The following is an 18,086-nucleotide window of genomic DNA, read 5'->3' on the forward strand; positions in this document are numbered from 1 at the left end:
ATCATGCTGCAGCTGTTTTGTACACACCCTGTCAGAGACTATATAATCAACAGTAGAGGTTTACAGTTATCTTCAATGAACACTTATCTATGAACAGGCCATTTTATTAAAGTTATCATATTGGATCATTTTTTCAGTTTCATTATAACCATCAAGAATGAAGTAGCGTTGCTTTCTTAACAAACAGTTCAGTGGCATGTCCAGTTTGATAAGCAGCGACAGATGCTGGTCATGGTGTTATATCAGTCTCTGGCCACATCTCCAACACTCTTCCAATGACTTAATCCGGTCTCACTCTGCTTTGCTGTCCTTAATTTCAAGATGCTGGCGTCCCCTAGATTGGGAGTGTGTTTTCAAGACAACACTTCCAAATGAATCTTGTCAACAAATTAAGGCATGATTAACAAGAGCAATTACACTGAGGATCCAACTGAGCTGAGGAGAATCAAGCTCAAGAAGAAGAGATTATCTTTCTTATTAAGGAGAATCACTTTAAGGGTTTGATTACTTTCTGTTTTTGTGTTTACCTCTTGATTACTCTCTAACTAACAAAGCCTTCTAAACAACTTTTTTTTTCTCAAATTGTACCCTTGAGAGTTTTAGAGTGCAGATTGAACACAGAGATTGTACATAAACACAAGCAGCCAGGCTCTGTTTCTTCTCAGGGCTAAATAACCCTCGTGGCACCAACATTTTGAGGACTGACACGAGAATTATCAGAGCTTTGGATACATGTCAGCGTCTGCTTGGCACATGTGAATTTGGGGATTTTTTCCCAGTCTAGATTGATTTTTATTCATCTCACCCAGTAAAGCTGTACAGGGTGAGTCAATAAACAACAATCTCAGACACATTATTTTACAATATGTTTCAAGGCTTTGGCAGGGCCCATCATCGCAGTGTCAATTTGGCTGCAGTGGCCATTATTATGTTTTAACGTACTGTAAATCATCACCTCAGTTTAAGCTCTTTGGCACTTTAAAGAAGGTTCCTCTCAAGCCTTCATTTATTGTTCCCTTCTCAGCTATAAAAAAAAAAAAAGACCCACTCCTTCTGCATGATGTCATGACCCTCCTTCACGGTTGGGATGTTGTCAGATTTGTGATCTGTTGTCATGTTGTCAGCAGCCTCCACCAGACACTTTATATCATTGCTTAGGAATTAAGTCATTCAGTCATTTCACAAGAATGAAGTATCTTTTGCATTTTACTTCAGGAAAGTTTTCATTCTTGTTGTAGAGCCCAGATTTCTCTCTGGAAAGGTTTCTCACTGCCAGTAAACTCTGCAGTGAAGGACTGTGGATGTTTTTTGTGATACAATCTCTCAAGTTCAAGTTAGGACGTCTACTTAATTTGTCTCAGTTAGCCTAAATTTACTAGTCTTCTGCAGTAAATTAGCCCCTCATGGAAATGTGGTTACTTATCAGTTAAAATAAGATTTCACCCTAGTTATGTAGAAATTACATGATTATTGCAATAATTAATAATAATGATAATATTATAAGTATATGCAATACGGTGGATAAATCTTTATCCTTGCAATACATTCAGAGGAGCACTTACTAATTGGACTTTTCTGCTTTTTAGTTATTCATCAGTAAATTTCGATGCATCCCAAAGTCAGAAAATTATGGATTTTGTCTAGAGCGATTAACTTGGTGAACTTATTTTCTACTCCGGCACGCTGGCAACAGCCAGTGGCCAAGAGGTTTATGAGGTGGCGTGTCCATCCATCTGTCCCGTTCTCATCAAAACAGTATCTCAAGAATGCCTTGAGGGAATTTTTTCAAATTTCTTACAAACGTTCACTTTGACTGATGAATGAACAGATTAGAATTTGGTGGTCAAAGGTCAAGGGGACAAAAGAGATATTTGGTCTTGTGAGCGCATCATCTCAGAAACACTTTGATGGAATTTCTTTAAATTTGATTCAATCGTTCACTAATATTTTGGTGGTCAAAGGTCAAAAGTCAAGATCCCGCTGACCTCATGTTCTTGTGAATGTGATATACCAGGTCCACACATAGGAAATATCATTACATCCAGCACAAAAAGTTACTTGGACTCAAGGATGACTGATGTAAATTTGGAGGTCATAGTCCCAGTGGCCTCACAAAACATGTCTTTGGCCTCTTTAGCATGATATAATAGTGCCCTGTAGGGGAAATCTTGGTGTGAGTTGAACTCAAATATTACTTGATTAGATTTCAGTGGTCAAAGGTCAAAGGTTAGGGTTACGGAGTCTGTGAAAAATTGGATGTAGACTGAAATTGCACTGGTAGCTGGAGGGATGCAACCGCAAAGTGGTAATTCTAGTTTAATTTGCGGAACAGACCATGCAGACTAATAGAAGAAGAGTCTTGTGATCTCACAGTGGTGATTTAATTTATTTCATTGTCTCCATGTCTCCAAAATCTCCATGTCTTGTCCTAATATTAGTTCTTCTTGATGGTCACCTCTAATCATCTAACGCAGCAGGAACTATCTTAGGACCAGGAACTTTTTGGGCGTCAAAGTCCATGGCCCAGAACACAAAAACAGAACTTTTATTTAACCTGAAATATAGTTTCTGTGATTTAGAAAAGGTTGCTAGATTCCCAGGAAAGTTCCTGCTTCTGAAAAGAACCATACATTTTACTCTGAATCAAGTCTGATTACACCCTCGGGTATTCCTGTTGCCCAACACCCATCATTTGTCAAACTATTGTGCTTAGTGAAAATTTCTCTTTGGTGTTTGTCAACACTTTCATTACCAGTAAACAACAGTAATCTTTAACACTGTCATAATGCTAACAATTCCAGACAGCGGAGTGATTGTGTGCCAGAAGTGACATTTTCTCTGTGCCCCAATCATTTAGGATCAGATGCCACTAAATGATTAATCTGGGATTATGCAGGAGCTTGGGCCTAATGGGACACTTTACACTACGTGACTGATACACTTGCTTGGCATGGACTGACAGATGCCAGCCCCTAAAGACAGTCAAATTACTGAGGCATGTTGGCAACACAGGGCCATTAATAATGTGCCAAAACATATAAACTGCAAAGCACATGAATAAGATTAGAATGACAAAAGGATGAGGGAAGTCAGTGGACACGGACAATGTTATAACTTAAAGCATTGTTTTTCTCTTGAATATCATCAAAAAGTCAGCAAACCAACCAACAAATATGTATTTATGGTTTGAAGGTTAATAAACGTTCTCAATTTTGAGAGGTACCTGAAAATTATAACAAGTTTCTTAGATTGAAATTAAACTAAATCTCTACATTTGACCTTTTCTTTTACCAGAAACAGTACTAGACTTGTTTTTACTCTCTTAACTAAAGAAAAGCTTTTGGAGCCTCTAGTCTATAAAAGTCTTTGTGATAATACATGATAACAGCTGGTGTTATTTGCCTTTGGTACAATTTTATAGCCTTTTTGATTTTATCTTTTAACCTGACTGGGTTTTTCCATGATCTTGATAAAGAAAAGAGTCTTCTGACAGATATAAGCGGTCAGTAAAATTGGATGTTTCCGGGTATCAGTTTTGGTGACGCTGATGATGTGAGATCTAAGAGCTCGCTTATGTTTGTGATTTTTAAACTGCTTAATTGAGAGGCAAGATTTCAGATTTTCCGCTGCATCAGGCACAGTACCTTTTCTTTCTTCTACCATCATCTTATTTTGTCACGGTAACTGTAAATCGCTGGTGTCAGTGACTGGAATTTTACCCTATCACGCTTTGACAGGGCTTTATGAACAGAAATGCACTTATCAATATACTGGCACACTGAACATGTGCATATTTCTAGTGGCTCATTGTCAAGATTAATCGGCAACTAGTCCCCTGTGGTCCAGGAATGCAATTACCTACTGACCCAAATCATTCCTCTGGCTGGAAGTCACTGTTTCTGCTCTGGCTGTGTTACACCTGGGACTGAAACTTCACAGACATCCTCACACTCCCCTCTTGAAGCATCCATAATGAAGGCGTAGTCTGATTTTTATGAATTTGTGTCATAATAACTCAGGGTGTGTATGCAAAATAGAGGAGTGATAGGTTATTTATTACCCCAGAGACCATTTTGTGGTATCTGTGTGTACTGTTCAGGAATTAACCAAAGATACCAGTTATCCTCTGATTTACATCTTGATTGGTGGTTGACTCATGTTAGTGTGGTGGATGGATGTTGACTCTGGGCTATGTCTGCTGTAAATGGGGTTTTCCTGACTCTTATCTGGGATCAACATGTTGAGTGAAGCAAAATCTATCAACCAAACCCCAGAGAGAGATTTCAGGTTCTGAGGTTTGACAAGACTCCAATTATCACAGAATACATTGTATTGGTACTGAGTCAAAACTAGTTAAACCGATCAATTAATTAATTAGGGAATAGAAAGAAAACAAAAAAACTAAAACTTTGATAACTGATCAAAAAACGTGAGGATTTACTTTATCTGTATTATTGTTGTTGTTTTTTTTGGGGGGGGGGTTACACAATTGGTTGGACAAAAAAATTATTTCAATACATCACCTTGGGTTCTCGGAAAATATGATGAAAATCATTTTCCACTACTTGTTGACATTTCACACACCAAAAATGTGTAATCTGTGAGCTTTAACACCTTAAAGAAACTAGAAACATAATCCAATCTGAATCAATTAATAGTTTTTCAAGCAAAAATACCAACAGCTCCTGAATGTGAGGATTCATGTATTTTCTTTGTCTTGAATATCTCTGGGTTTGCATTTTGGCTGGATGAATTAGGAAACTTGAATACATCATCTTGGCCTCAAACCACCTAAGAATCCCATCGATAATTTGACAGTGTATGTTCAGAGCCAGAGGAGGAAAGAAAGGGTGTGAACATTGGGGTCGGGATTGGGAAATCCGACTTTCATACCAGAGAGCAGAGTCCTTATGAATTTGTCTGACCATACCGTAAACATCATTTATTTGCCCTAACCACAGTGTCTCTCTCAGCATTCCACATTTTTTTGAAACAGATGTGAAAATGCAGTTGTCACTGAACGTTTTCCAGGGTTTCCAGAATGGCCCAGTATCTTAGTTCTTCTCTGTCAGTGGGTTTGGATTTTTCACAAGTTGTGATGTTTCATTGACCAACAGAAATAGATTGTGTGTAAAGATTCCTCACCTTTATTGTGGAAGACTCACCTCACTGTGAATATTGGACTCTGTGTTGGACATAGAAACAAATAAACAATAATAAAAAGCCATGGCTTAACTAAATGGAAACCATTTACTGCCCTAATGCAGTAAGATTTAGACACAAAACCATTGTTAATGCTATTACAAGTATACAGGAAGAGGTGGAGGGAAGTTCCACATACTGTTGGTTCATCAAAGCATAAAGAGAAAAGCTTCTTTGTCTCTCCACATATGCATTTACTTGCACTATTCCCATGTCAGATATAATGCATAAGAGGTTAAAGGTTGTGGTCTGGGTCTTAGTAAGTCATCCCAGAATCTGCTTCATTAATGGATTATCCAATTGTATGTGATGTGGCGTGTATTGTGGATCAAGCACCATAGTGCATTGACATTCAGAACACTATAGATGGCTTGCTTGTTATGTTTGAGCTCCCCGCTTGCTTTTTTAGGTTGCAAGCTGCGGGGTTTAAGCTGAGGGTGAGAGGGTCCTTACGTGTCAGGTTCGAGGTCACTTGTGTTAATATCAGACAGATCCAGTACATTAGTTGCATTCCCTAATCTCTTAAATCCCTCCACTGGCCCAACTTTCATTTGTTGCTGAAGCATTAAATTCGGAAGAAACACACAAACCAAAGCCCTGGATTTGTTTCGCCACCTTTCAGGGATTGCACTGGTCAGCTCAGACCTCAGGTCTGTGTAGAAGCTCCAGTGTTTCTGCTCATGATTAAAGCATATAGAAGAAGCATTTGTTTTATGCTTAGGAATGGGATGAGCACTTGTATTGTAACTTTATCTCTGTATGTCGACGAATTTCACCTCTGGCACACGATCACTCCGCTGTCTGGAATTTTGTTGCCCTTATCCAGCTCATGTGGCTCTGTCCATTATGAGTTCATGTTGTTTGTTGGTGGATTGTTGGTGGTTGGAAAATACAGTTTTCTTGATGAACACAACCTTTTCTACTGTAGAAGCATTTGTTCCAAAGTACCAATACTTTAAATACTTTGAACCAGCTTCCGGTTGCGCCGTGAGATGGCTGCACCGAGGAGAGCTCTGAGCTAGTTCAGCAGAAGGTACAGGAGCAGGGCTGCCCACACCAGCAGACTTAAGAACAGTTTCTACCATCAGGCCATCAGCTTCCTAAACTTGTAGTCATCTCATAACTTACAACCCTCTGCACATCGTTTCCTGCCTGCACTTTATTTGGAAATGTGGACTGACACACATGGTGCAATACCTACAAGTACATGTGCAAGATGTATATATTCTTATTTTTGTATTGTATAACATTTGACTTTAACTATTGCACTGCTGAGCTGACTGGTTTCTTCTTGTCCAACACTTACACGACAAATAAAACCTGAAAACTTGAATACTTTGAAAGTGTGTTGTAAAAGGCTGCCAACACTAATCTATTAGAATTGTTGACAATTCGAAAAGCACTGTGCTCATTAATGCCATGTACTGAGGGTTTTTTAGGCAGGGCTCTCCCTGGGTTTCCCTTGGTTGGGCGTTGTGCATTGTAACCCACAATATTTTGGACCCACAATACCCACAATATGTAGAGAAACACAACACAGCTTGTTGTATTTTACTCAGACATCTTCTAGAACAAAAGCAAAACAAATATGCTCACTGTTTTAATGTCGCTGAGTGAACACTGTGTCCTGAAGTAATCCTTCACGTTTTTATGAGCGATCACACTGTGCACCATACAAAATAACATTTGTAAAACAAGACTTGTATAAATGGATTTGAACGGCAATTTTGTTATCCTCCCGTAGCCATCTCACAATGTAACAGCATTTGGCTGCTTACAAATGTCTTTATTCGGTGGGACGTCTGTAGACGCCTCACTTTCCCAGTGGCAGCTTGTCAGCTGACTGACTTTGTGTAGTGAGGCCAGTCCTCTCTCACTCTCATTCCTCTCGCATAATCAATTTCTCTGACAGTTGACATTTTTCAGACTTCAGTCCTTTGGAGCTCATCATCAATGACATCTGTAATTCTTCGCTATTTCAGATGTGTTATATCAAAATTTGATTGGTTTCATAACTCGCCCACTGCCCACCATTTAATTTTTACATTACTAGACAATAGACATAAAACCCATTTGCTTCTTATCTACTTATCAGCATTTGTGTCCAGATTCATCAAATAAAAAAGCTGTAAAAGAATAGTTATCGGTTATTAGTCAGATGCTACAGTTATGAACTGGAAGTGTCTTCAATGTGCAGTGGGGGAGCAGAGTCGCTCACCGTGAAGCAGTGACTTTTATCACAAGGAGAGTAGATCTACAAAACAATGTTGAAGGTATTGGTTTCATAGTGAAAGATAAAAGCACTTATTTGGTATTATTTTTGAAAGTAAACCCAGTGCCTAAAGGGAAACTAGAAAACACACGCACACGCGCACACCTTCAAGTGCTCCAGTCTCCTTTTTGTTCAGAAAGTAAGCGGACGTGAGCCGACGTGTACAGTATGATCGGTAACACTGTCACTATTCCTCTGCTGTCCTTCCTGTAGTTTTGTCCTGATTCTACCAATCAGATTTCATTGCGGTTCACCTGGTCTGGTAATTGAAGTGCTTTAAAGCTCCTCTGCCTGTGGGGATGAGAAGGGGACAAACCAGGGGACTGCTGGTTTGCTGCACTACCTGGAATTTGTACCTATGCCAAGGAGGCTATGTTTTTGTTTGTGTTTGCTTGTTTGTTAGCAGGATTACTAAAAAAACAAGTCAAATTGCAACTTAAATTTTGTCTCGGATCCGGATCAGGGGGTGGATTGAGGAATTCACTTTTTTAAAATTTTAAATCACTGTCTTAAACATTGCGAGTAAAGGTGTTTTTAAAAATGTGGTTACACTAGGGGACTGTTGGGCCTTGGCAGAGGTATGCCATCTATTGAGTGCCGTTATTTTGTGTTGAGCTTTGATTGTGTGTAATATAATCTTTTCATGGATTTGGTTCTTTTAAAGGTTTTCTTTGGTTGATGTGGGTCAGTGGTGGAGTTTCGTACACCTCATAGAGCCACCCAAATGGTGGGGTGTAACACCCACCATAGTTCCAGCCATTTTCAGTCATTTAAACACTTTTGTTTCTCACGGTAAATGCAGTAGAAGCATGGTGAGCAAAGTGCTCAGAAAGTCTCCTCTGTGTGACACTGTTGTGACAGTGCAGCCATCATAGTAAATATTAACCATTCATAATATCCTAGTTGACTGCAACACTGATAGAAGCTTAGGCATAGTTTAATGTTTCTGACGGGATCACAGAGCTCACCATTGGCAAGCAGGCTGAAAAGGTAAATCGACAGTTATTTGTTTTGTGATAGAAAATAAAGGGGAAAGACTTCACAAGCTCGATTGGTGCAAGAGTATCATTTCCAAGGTGTGTGTATTGGAAAGTCTACAAGAGAAAGTCTACAAGAGAGCCCTCAAGCATTTGACATTTTCACAGCAGGAGAAATCGGAGTCCTCACCGAACGTATCAGGAACACGTGGCGAAGTCTGAGAGCCTGTGATGGTGGACTCTGGGACGGGTCATGGGGCAACTACAAAACAGGAAAGAAGGCTCAATGCAGGCAGAAAAACATGGCATGTTGTTATAGTGGCTGATGTTCATCTGTAGACTCTGCTGCAGACGAACAGGAATCATCAGGTGATCAAACTGGGAAATCAGCAGGCGTCTGTCTAAATGTGTCTGAAAGAGCAGAAAGGGAGATAAGGCATCAGTACGGTGCTCATGGATTAGTGTGACCTGGGGCCGAATGAGATGGAGCAAAAGCCACTCCAATGTCTTTAATAATATGTGATGTTAGGGCAACTGGTCTTAGTCGCAGGCTCAGATTGAAAACATGTTGAAGGGGCTCCCCTACTTCAGCAGCAGAGGCCTTGAGCATTGTCGGGCACACCTTGTCTGGGCCGGCTGCCTTGCTGGGACGGAGCCTTAAAGGGATAAGTCACAGAAAAATGAAATTCACTCATTATCAACTCACCACTATGCCAATGGAGGGGTGGGTGAAGTGTTTGAGTCGACAAAACACTTTCAGTGTTTCAGCCAAGGCGACCTCTTCTTCAGACGTTATAAAACTACTGAAAAAAAACATGCCTCCATTCTGCTCATATGTTGTCATCCAAGTGTGCGCAAGCCCCGACATTCATATTCGATATTCGTAATTTACACCAAGTTTTTTGGTCCACTACCGGCAGTAGCGAAGCTAATTCAAATTCTAGATATTTTGTTTTCTTTTTATTTCTTGCTGTAAAAACTTCGAGCCTCAATTACATTTCTTTGTCATTAGCTTTTAATAACAACATCTTAGGAATTATTGGCAATTAAAAAAAAAGATATTTATCAGTATCGCAAATATTTTACTCCTTAACATCAGTATCTGCTTCGGCCCTCAAAAATATCAGTCTTGTTCTAGTATTTAGAATTCTAGTGGTAGGAGATGAAAATGATGTTTAGATGATGTTTTCTTCCTCATGAAACTGTTTGCGTCTGCAAGAGGTATAATCAAAAATTCAGACTGGGGCTTTGAGAGTCACTTTGCTGCGATCGGCCTGGGAGCCTGCTCACCTCTAAGTGAGACCCAGCAGTATTCTTGGTTCAGATGAACCTCTCATGGATGGTTAGCAGGTCAGATATAAGTCAGATGAGAGACTTGCTTTCTGTCAAGGGTATTCCATGCACTCCAATCTGCCCTTGGGCAGATTCCTGTAACGCCACTAGACTGTACCTAGTTCAGAAAAGGTAACTAATTTAATCTGAACATGCCTTTCACTTTGCTGTGACGCTGTAAAAAAGTGGTTATAAATACACTATAAAGCCCAGGAAAAAGGCCAAGGTGTTTTCAGGGATATGTATTTTTCATTGGTTTGGTGCCTTTTCAGGCTGTAAACATTAAGGCTCAATCAGGCTGTCCATTGTAGGAGCACTTAGACAGCATGTGCCTACAAGGAAAATGGACCCTTTGCTCCATAGTTTTGTCAGATTTCTATAACATAAATGTTTCGGTCAACCATTGTTAAAAAAGGCGTCATGAGTATCAAACCTATCATATAAAGTATAGTCCACAATAGCAATAGAGTGATCCAGAGTGCAGCATGAGACGAAGATGAAGGTTAGAGGAAGGGTTTGTTGCATGCACACTTTCTCATCTCTTTCCAGCCTGTCCATCACAACTTGATGAATGAAGACTTTTCAGGGCCTAAATTACATTTCTTTGACAGATTGTGAGTCTTTAGAATTGTGGTAATGGTCTAACGTACTTGCAAGATCGTTTGTGTTTGATAGCAAATTCCTCTATCTGAATGTCTAATGGCTCTGATAATTTGAGTATTTAGCTCATTGTGTTTTATCCATGGGCTACTGGACTGAAAATTGTTTTAGCTAAGTTAAATCATAATGGATTTGGGCATTGAATGAAATTGGCTCATTTTATTTGACTAACAAAAATATGCCTGAATATTTCTGAGTGATGGCAGACAGCGTGAATACACGCCCTGTCCAGGCTGGACTGTGATTGATGCAGTGTTTTTAGAATGGACACAAAAACAACTCATCACACAACCTAAGAATGTTTTTAAGTTTTCTTCAGTATCAACATGACCCAGTGAGAGTTATCTGTACATCAATTTGTACAATGCAAACAGGAACTTATCAAAGATAACTTAGTTTACTTTTAATGGTGCCAGTTTGCAGAAATGTAAACAAATGCAGGTTACACAATGAGACTCTAGTTGAAGTTTATGGTGGAACTCACTGAATCCATGGCAACATTATGAATCCTATTTATATCTCCCAAAGTAGTAGCAGGGGTTTCCTACAGTTGAAGCTGCTCCTCAGTTCAATTCAGTTTGTGTCCAATTTTAAAACCCTACCTGATGAATACTACAAGTTTGCCACTGAGAGATGTTTAGTTTTTATAGAAATGTGCTTTGGCAGTGTGCTTTGGCTGTTCACCATCAGACACACAAGGAATGTACAATACTCCCATCAAACCAGCAGCCACAGTGGGAATGATCTGGCCTTTTTTGGACTTATTTTCCCAGACTAGACATTTGAAAAATGTAAGTAACATTCTGCAAAGTTTCCGTTACAGCAGGGGTCAGGAATTAGGTTCAACCATGGGCCTGATTTTCAGCCTTTTTACGTGTGTTAAAAACATGTCTTGCCTGTATGTTTTTATTTGGATGTCCTTAAATTAATTTAGGACTAGATGTAATTTGGGCAAATGTTTTACAGCAGCTTCAGTTTAGCAAAAAATGTCTCACATACACAAATATAATTTCCGTTTTTCACTATAAGATCCACACACAATAAACAATGGCCTGTTTTAGTTGGGTTGAGTAATATTGTTGTTGTTGTTGTTGTCGTCACCAGCATGCTTTTTCTTGACAGCCCATTATCTGTGTCTGTAAATAAGTGATGGTTAAATAGGCTGAAGGCAATGAATGAAAGTAGTTTTAAATCAACAGGTACTTGTTTCATTTAAAGTGTATTCATTGTGAAATTTACTGGATAAGTTTGTAAGACTTTAAATAGCCTGGTGTAGAACGAGGTACAGTAGCCATTATTTTGAATGCCTTGGGTACTAGTGGGTGTCAACTTCATAAATACACAATACATTTGGGTATTCATCAATTCCATCCCTTAACTATGACCCTTTTAAGGGTCACAGGGGGGCACATTCATTCAGTTTAGACCTGTGTGCTGCACCTAATGCTTAAAAGGACAAACTCTTATTATAGCCTTTACTGTATCAAGGTTGCCCCCCTGGCCCCCACTTAGCAGCGCCACTGCACTGAGGTGCATTACTCTGCGCAGGTCAACAAGAGACTCTGCTCCTCTGATGTTTTCTAATCATCACTTAGGACTGATCTTTATAAAACCTGCTGAATTCATATTTATTTTCCTGGATAAACGGTCATAATCTGCAGGAGGAACCCTGTGTGTGTGTGTGTGTGTGTGTGTGTGTGTGTGTGTGTGTGTGTGTGTGTGTCCGTGTGTCCGTGTCCCATTCTTCACACATGAACTGATAACCACATGTATTTAGTTATTAATCGATGATGTCGGATCATGACTCTGGATCGTTCCGTCACTTTAACCCTGATGTCCTGACTGTGTGCGCCTCGTGTTGTGTAGCAGGTTTAAACAAGTGTCTCATAATCTCTAGAGTGAATCAAACAAACCCTAAGTAAACATCAGTCCTGTACGTGTCCTAATAACTTCTGATCAGTCATGGGGTTTATTGTTAAAATGTAAAGTGAGCACAGGTCAGAGGAGGAGTGAGGAGGAAGCAGACTCCGACAGAGACTCTGACACAGGAGGACCGGACCGGACCTTCAATGTGCATCTGTCCTGGTCCTGAAGCAGTGCTAGTTATAATTATGCAGCAGCGGGAACTTTGCTAAAACACTGAACGTAGCGGAAAACATGAAACCATTATGTTCTGTCTCTGCATCGATGCAGAGTCGTTAAGTCCGCATCGCAATGCATCTAAGAATTGAGTAATTTTCACACCTTTAATCTATACTAATTTGTTTTAAATCCAAATTGGTCTGCACATAAGCATTTTGGGTCTGTATCAGTTATCAACCCTGTCCATACTAAAAACGCATACAACGTAACCACTCAGATACACTGGGCATAGCCGGGCTGTCTACCCTGCAGTTGTTTGCTTAGTTGCAGACAATACTACGTTTGAGAACCAACTTGAGGTCTATCGCATAAGATGTGTGATTTCTTGTCTTGGACCAACGATGAGAAAAACGAATGAGAATTTAGTTGCCAAGAGCATTTTGACCAACGAATTGACCAGTCGAGCGTTAGATTTCAGCCCAGACTGGCACAGTTTCGGCACCAGCGATGCAAGATTACAATTGGGTTGGTCAGCTGTCCTTCTGTCTGACCCATTTTCCTGAACACAACATCTCAGGAACACCTTGAGGGAAGTTCTTTGAACCACAGACAAACACCACTTTTCTGGCCGTTATTCAAAGTCATAACTCAGCAAAAAACAAGGGGAGATTGTGAACACATTTCCTGCAAAATAACTGGTTGGTGGAGGCAGCCGACCACGAGGCGGTAATTCTGGTTAATTTACTTGGCTGGCAACTGACAGCCACACACAAAGCCATAAGCTCAACTGATGTGTTTTCCACAATTTCTGGCCAGATCTCCAATTACGCAACTCCTTTTCAGCTGGAAACTTCCCCAGATGTTTTAGGACAGAACGTGCTGAAACCCTTTTTGTTTTCATCTGTATCTGAATCTTAAAATTTGTGGACAGATTCCAAGTCCCTCACTTCTCAGAAAAAATATCACAGCAACTGGTCAGAAATTTGTGCTGCTATGTATCATTTATTTTCATTTTTGCTTTGGTGACTCACTTTCATTGAAATTTAGCTGGACATGAAATCAGTGCGACCATTAGTTGCATGGATTTCTGTGGTTGTGGATATTTTGCAGTTATGGAAAATCTCTGCGACGCTCGAAGACTGTTGTTTGTTAGAGTTGCTGCAAAATAACATTAGAGCTCTGTATATTTACCTTGGGTTAATAATAATGGAAATTTATATCTAACCCACATAGCTGTGGCGCACAATATAAGTTGACAGCTGCCCACAGGAAGTGAGGCATATTTGCCAACACTTATGGACGTAATAAGGCCCACGGTTATCTGTTTTGTTCTCTGTGCACTGTGTATGGGCAGAAGCCACAATAGTTCTGGTCTACGTAAACAGCCAAAGCTTGTCCTTGATGTTGATACTTGGGGAAGAAGCTGACTGTGGTGTCACAAGAGAGCAAACTGTTTCCGGAGTATTGCACCTTTGGTTGAGAATGACATTTTCTGAATGGGAACATTGTTAATACAAATCTCTTTGTCTTGAAGTGACAACAAAAGTATCTTTTGCTAATCTCTCAACATGTGAACAAGTATTGACACGGCTAGACAGTACTAACTGTAGACACGCAGTCTTTTTTGTCTGTGTAGTCAGAGAACGTGTTCAGTTTTAGTGTTGGTTAGATTCATAAGATTTACCTTGAGTTCTGTTGCTGCAGGTTCATCTACATGTGGTTTATTACCTGTATTATTCATTTATTTATGTTTTATTGTCTACTGTGTTAACTTTCAACAAATAGATCACTGTTAAGAACTATATATTCAAAGAGGCTACAAACAATGATTATTTTTCTCATTGACTAAATTGTTTTCAAATTTTTATTCTATTTAGTTGATTTTCCATTTAGGCTGTAATATGAAAGAAAATTGTGATTTTTTTTTTTTTCGTCATTCAATCTAAGATGATTGAAATGAAAAAAATCTGCAGAAGGTTTACATTGTTATTATTATTTTTTCTTATATAAAGTTAAAATGGTCACTAACTAAACACAAACTCTACACATATTTTGACGTTAAGATAATTTGTGATAAAGGAAAGCATTGTCCTTGTGGGAACACAAAGGATCCATTTAAGCTCAATGCTCAAAACTGAAAAAGCACTACATTAAAAGTGGAAACTATACTCACTAACTGTCACTGTGTTTTGAAGACTTCAGACTTCATGAAAAGACCAAAATAAAGCTCGTTCATCAACATTATTTCCCTGGGGAAACATGTCCCCAGCTCCTGGTTACTTCTCCTCGGTGGCTACCCGCTCGCTGTGCTTGTGGAACACGCAGCGCCTCAACAACGGGAGCATGTGCTATAACAAGGAGCACCACTTCAAGCAATACTTGTTCCTTAACATCAGCTCAGCATAAAGAAACCGAAGAGAAGTTGAGAAAAGACTTAGTTGTCAGTTGCATGTTCTCAAAACATTGAATTATTCTTGCAAAAAAAAAAAAAGTGTGAAGGAGGCATGGATAACAATTCCAAACTGGCGCCCACCAGTAATTATGATGCGAGTACAAAGAGATTTTTGCCATTCTAAAGGGAGAAGGGGAGTGTAGGTGTATTCATTCTTATTCCTTCCTGCTTCCTCGACTTGGAAGTTCAGATTTAGAAAAATAGACCCCCCCTTCTTCAAAAGAGAAGAAAAAACAAGAACTGTCACATTGACTGACGCCAATCGTATGTAGCATCTGTGTTCCCACCACTGCTCCCTATAGTATATGCCACACTGTGGCAACGTGGGAAACTGACAATGTCAATTTATCAGAACAAAAACATTCCTCAGCAAGAGGAATACACATCTTTGGGCCCTGGAGACAAAAATCATTCCACCCCCACCCTTACCTGTATCTAAACAGAATGTAGGACATTCACAACACCAGAAATAGAAATTTCAGTCACAATTATCATTCTTGAATTTATCCCCTGCAGTCAAAAGTTAGTGTTTCACTTTAGGAGTTGGTGCTGCTCTGTAATGCCAACTTTCCGAAAGTAAACAAATGAAAGTCACTGAAATGAATCAAACACCCAAACAGCAGCTTCAGACCAAGAACGGAGAGATCAGATCAGAAGCGATCCACATACTGGCCCAAATGATTATCTCTCTGTGAAGCCAGTTTTCCCTGTATATATGAGCTGTATACTTAAAATGTTTTTCTTTTCAGGTGTCTGATCCTGTTGTCCCCATCATCACTTAGTGTTAAAATTTGGGTGAGTACTTAATAATATCTTTCTGCCATTCCACATCAGTACAGTCTATGTGTGTGTGTGTCTCGTACAGGTTTGATAATCGTGTGTTGCAAAACATTTTCTTTTCTTTGTTCTACCTCTTCAAAATGATAAAAAGAAAAAAGGTCTTGTTTTCACTATTGCAGCGATGTTCAATTTATATATTAATTTTCTTTATTTTTTAGAAAGCAGACAATCAGAAACCTTCAACTGTGTCTGTTTTTCATGATTGGCAAAAATACTGTACAGACATTAGTGGTAATTAGTCAGAATTTTCTTTTTGAATTCATTAAATGCTGATTCATCTTAGTTATTGTTCTGAGTTTGTAGATATTTTGTAAACCCATTTCATCATGTTTAAAATGTAGACGTACTCATTTATAGTATTTTGCTGTATTGAGCTGGAAATTTGGCATACATGTAATATGCACATATAGACACGGAGAGTTTTCTGTGTTTTTAACTTTTAAGTGCAGCATATAAAATGTCCATTTCTATAATTATGAATTCCCCCAAAAAATATTACATTTGCATCTTTATTGAATTTAAAGCAGGAAGACCAAAAATTTATTTTAATTTAATCTTTTTAATTGTATAATTATATTTTTCTATAATTTATCCAGTTATTCTATTCATTTTTGTCAAATCGTTCTTGTTATTTTCTAGCTTCCAGATTGGTGGCATCTTAATAACTATAAAACAGTGTATATGTAACATACATACAACATTATTGTAGCTATTCCTTTGCTGTGTCAGATGATTGTCGTCACAGACAGTTGTCCAAAGGGCCGTGAGGTTGCCTTAATGACGTACAGTAAATGTTCCCATGATGCATTCTTGATTTATTCAATTATCCTTGGTTTTGAGAAAAACAAGTCATGTTTTTTCAATTGAAAATGTGGAAAAAAGCATAACCACTGGAGTCAAGTAAAGCTTTGTTGAGTTGGCTTTTGTAGCCTCTTCAGACAGACATGAGCCACATATTTGCTGACTCATTACCACAACCCCATCTGAAGTTGTCGCCAGCACAGGAAGTGATTAATAGTTTAGTCTACGTTTTGACTAATTGATTGTCGAATCACAACTGCAAGACTAGACCCTGTGTGTGACTGAAGTACGACTTACAAATCTTTGTCTCGCATCACATAAGTGACGCGAGACAAAGATTTTCTCTATGAACACAACAGAAAACATACGATTCTGAAAGTTTACTGAGTGTTACACTGAGACAATTCTGATTTTAGCCGGAAAATGTTGTCAGCTTTGAAGTTTAAACACGGCTTTGCACTAGGAACATCTTGAAATTCACGGTTGACTTAGATTTCAGATAGTCAATAAGAAAATAACCGTTAACCTTCAGGGTTGTTTTTAGGTTGTGTATATTTTCAGCTGCAACTGAGAGATTGTAGATGCCACTCATCGTTATGGGTCTGAAAATAAAAAAGGACTTATCAAAATAATAGATACCTGTTATTAAATGTGGATGTAGACATCATTGCTGCACATCTAGTATGCTTTTGGTACATTAGTTTATCCGACAATGATTCTTTGTCTTTATCTACTAATTAGCTGACTCTTTGTTGCCGTTGTTTCTGATAAGCTGCTGAGAACTCCCGTAACAGCCACATCAGATTTGTGTATGCATGTCCCGATAACACTAATGGCCCTTGCTATAATTGATGTAAGATATAATGTCATTACTGTTTCAGTCATGCTTGTGTGTTTTTAATTCTAATGGAGCAGAGTTGATTGTTGTTTTTTGGTACTGTTACTAAAAAGTATGCCATTAGATAAACTGCATTTCCAATGAGCTGTACTATTATCAAACAATGGATATGAAGCAGATATTATGAGATGGTATAGACCACAAACCATAAGTAGCGATGCTGAAATTAGAAAGCTCTGAGGTGTCTGTGCTCAGCAAAGTATGGACTGTTGTTGAATACTAACATTTGACTCTTGAAACAGATGGTAAGGTGCTCGTTTGGGAACCTGAGCTCTTCCTCGCAGAATATGAAAATGTTGAACAGGTGGTGCAAGAAGATTCCCCCCCTTCCACGGCTTTCATTAATACACCTTCAGTCTTGTAGTAACAATAAGCTTACTCGTGCCATCAGAGACCGAGGGCAGACAAAAGAGTTTCTTCTTTTTTGCAGTGAAAAAGTGGCAAAGCTCTGTCCGTGTTATGTAGTATGAGACACAACCTGCTCCACCAACATCGCCAAAAATCATAAAACACACACACTCTTTCCATACATTATGTGATACTCTGCACAGTCACTTTTTTATATGTGCA

The 18,086-nt window shown here is 39.0% G+C and overlaps 1 protein-coding gene across 4 annotated transcripts in view; it reads left to right on the top strand.

The window, feature by feature from the left end:
• Positions 1-18,086, top strand: part of lpp (LIM domain containing preferred translocation partner in lipoma) — a 151,654-nt gene that overhangs the window by 11,918 nt on the left and 121,650 nt on the right. For 3 of the 4 annotated variants that reach the window (XM_034583005.1, XM_034583010.1, XM_034583006.1), the window contains one exon: positions 15,727-15,772. The exons of the other annotated variant lie outside the window; for it this stretch is intronic. The gene's annotated coding sequence lies outside the window, so the exon portion shown is untranslated. The remainder of the gene's footprint in view (positions 1-15,726; positions 15,773-18,086) is intronic. 4 annotated transcript variants of the gene reach the window in all.

This window comes from Hippoglossus hippoglossus, chromosome 4 (genome assembly GCF_009819705.1).
Source record: "Hippoglossus hippoglossus isolate fHipHip1 chromosome 4, fHipHip1.pri, whole genome shotgun sequence".
NCBI classification, from domain to species: domain Eukaryota; kingdom Metazoa; phylum Chordata; class Actinopteri; order Pleuronectiformes; family Pleuronectidae; genus Hippoglossus; species Hippoglossus hippoglossus.